Below are 3,237 nucleotides of genomic sequence, written 5' to 3'. Positions count from 1 at the left end.
AGTAAACGTTCCACGTGTCGGTGCGCAAAAAAAACTCAGTAGAATTTCTCCCTCACCGAAAAATCTACGTTTGGACAAGACCGGATTTTCACGGACGAGAAGTCCATTGAATCAAATTTGCTAAAACAGTAGAGAATAAAAAGCATGCCGATTAATTGTAGCGTGAGATGTAAAATTAGATCGCCCTGGGGCAACACAATTGTTAAAAACTAAGCTGTTCGGCAGAGAGACTGTAAAATGGCTTTCAAGTTAAATCGATAAAATCCCACGTATCTGTGTTTGACCTAAGCCTCCCGCGGTGTCAAGTTAACGCCACGAGAACGTAATTAATGCACGACTTGCCCCGAGGGCGAATTAAACCCATTTAAAAGGCAGCGGGCGCTTGCAGGGGATCAAAGTGAACGTGTAGTTGACTCAGATTTCGCACACTCATTTTGGGCCGATAATGAGATGCGCTGTGGGGGAAAAAAATCTACGGGCTATTTGCATATTGCCTTGAAAAATGAACAAATGGGAGAAATGAATGAGACACGTACGCAAGTGAGATTAATGAGCGGCGGAGTGGCTTACGAGGCACGTAGTAAGTACATTTTCAAGGAAAAAGCATCCCAGCTATTTGCAATTTCAGAAGATTTTGCCCTAACAGCAATACGAATAAGATTAAATTAACTAGATGAAAATTTCGTACAAAAACCTAATCAAAGTGTGAAATAAAATCATTTAAAAAAATATGTAGCAGTTAAAAATGTAAAAAAAACCTTGGAAAACCTATTTTTATTTAAAACAACAACAAAATGAAAACTGAATAAATTATTAAAGAAATAAAAAGAAAAATATTTTTCAAAATGAAACAAAAATGAGATTGACTGGCTTATTAACAATGTACCAGCAAAGAAGACAAATTAGAATAAATGCCTGTGAGTCACGTCGCATTGATTAATCCTTCTGACTTTGGTCTACATTTCCCAACTGCGTGTTCCACCTCTCAATTCCAACAAATCTCCTTAGGTTTCTGCACATGTACTTCAACACCCCCGCGTTACTGAACAAAGCGCGGCCACGCGGCGCCCTGGAGATTCGCAGCCGTGATTTCCGTTGATTAGTCGCCAATTGGGATTGATTAGAAATGTTTGTTAGTCGGAATAACTCTGCCGATGACTATGTGACGAAGCGAAGGTCAATGTGGGAAAAGTCTCCACCAACTTCAAAACTACAGTCAACGATTATGTTTCCACCAATCCGCTTTAACGGCTACTCCATGGTAGCCACAGAGGTCATATTTATATATTTTATATACAGAGTGATGCTATTTTTGGCACATAACTGAGAATAATTGAGGTTATTACCTTTCTCGGGTGACTTGCAGAAGAAAACTCACGCTGAACCCAGAAAACGTCAGCCCTGAAAAAAAATAGATTGACTGCTATCAACGGAACGTTAGCTAGCTGCCAGTGCGTGTAAATGACAAGCTAAAGTGGCTGTGAAATATTATCTGGGTCAATCCGCCATGTCAATCAAAAGAAAAGCTAATAACTACGAAGAAAGGACGAGCGAGATCTTGCAAAAATGGCCACCACGAACTTCCAGAGTCCTTTTCCCACTTGTGCCAACTTGAGGACACAATCAAGTGTGGGAAGCGTTCTCCATCATTAATGTACTGTATCGCCTGCGAGAGAGGCCACTAATGACAGCGATGAAATTTAATAGATGAGCGGAGTGCTTACTGGAAAAGGCACTTAGAAGCAGATAAGCCTTAAATAGAGGCCCCTTCGCATTCAATTAAGGAGCCCAAGTGCATAAGTTATGCTCAGCATGTACAGTCATACACCTTCTTACTCTACCCGATGTCCAATACCCTAAACTGCCCCCCCTCCTTTATTCCGTCAATCTAGACAGCAATTACAGCGAGACCTTGACGCCACGTTGGCAGCGGTGCCTCCGATGGCAGCACACAAGAGAAAAGGAGCGACACGGAGGAGATGGCTAGCGTTATCATTAGCCTAACACAAGTCATACCCTGAACTTGATCGCGACTTTTTGCTACGTACGTGAACTTTGCCTTAGCAGAAAGAGTCAAAAGTCACACCCGAGATGAAGATAAACTTTTCGAACGCTCCAAAAGCGCTTCTTTTATCGATGTAGAGTTCCGTTGCGATGAAATAACTAAGCTCACGTGTTTAAAAAGGTGAGAAAGCGTACTCAGCCAAGACATCCGAATGACAGTATTTCTGCTTAAATGGCCAAATTTCAAAGTATTATCATATTTGGTTAAGTCCCTTAAAATGTCATCTCTTACTTCAAAATTTAATGAGCACTTTTTTGTCCTCTCACAAACATAATACATACTAGTTTTTGCTTACTTGAACACGTAGTTTGGCCCTTAGTGACCTTTAACCTCATGGTTCTGATATTTAAACACTGCTTGCGGTCCTAAAATACCCCCTGTGATTGGTCCATTTTTCCACGCAGCGCATCACTGGATATTGAGTCCTGTTTTCTGACAGCTTTAATATAAAGACTTTGCTGAAGTTTTTAAGAAAAATAAATAAAAATGATTTAAAAAGATTTAAAAGCAACTCTATGGAAGAAGTTGCCTAGAAATTGAGATAACGCTGCAGCTAGATCTGGTTAACTCGAAAATGAAACAGCTAGGTTTTCCAATCCATCACCAGATTCATCCTTTTATCTTTGTTTCCAGAATCCCTGACTTCCCTCATCTTGTTTCCCGGCGCCAACCTGGTAATTGAATCATGGAAGGTGTCACAAGTGGACAACTTTCGCCTTCTCACGAGGCCGACCAATCTTCCGAGCAAGACACTTTGGAGACCTTTTCAGTCCACTGCGAAAACTAATAACGTCCCCGTACGTAACATTTGTTTTTGTAGACTTTTTTACTGAATGTAGCTTGTTTTCAACTTGACGCAAATTGCAGCTTTATCTCTAGCGTGATAAAAACGACCTACCGGGTTAATCAAGTGATTTCATGAAGTGACGTTGGCTACAGAATTGAATGGAGCAGTATATACCTTTTTACTTTCTACTTAATCAATATGCAGACGGTAAACCCTGATAAGCATGATACGCCTACCACGACCGCTTTTGTTCGGGTACGATGATTATCGCTTTCTATTATCCGCATCGTTCTTAAGAGACTTGATTGGGATTTTGCTGACTTTGATCAAAAATACTTTAATAGACGCCGTGTGAATTCTATTTTACTGTAAATTTCAACACTTA

Source organism: Stigmatopora argus, chromosome 17, assembly GCF_051989625.1.
Source record: "Stigmatopora argus isolate UIUO_Sarg chromosome 17, RoL_Sarg_1.0, whole genome shotgun sequence".
NCBI classification, from domain to species: domain Eukaryota; kingdom Metazoa; phylum Chordata; class Actinopteri; order Syngnathiformes; family Syngnathidae; genus Stigmatopora; species Stigmatopora argus.
This window is presented reverse-complemented; position numbering follows the sequence as displayed.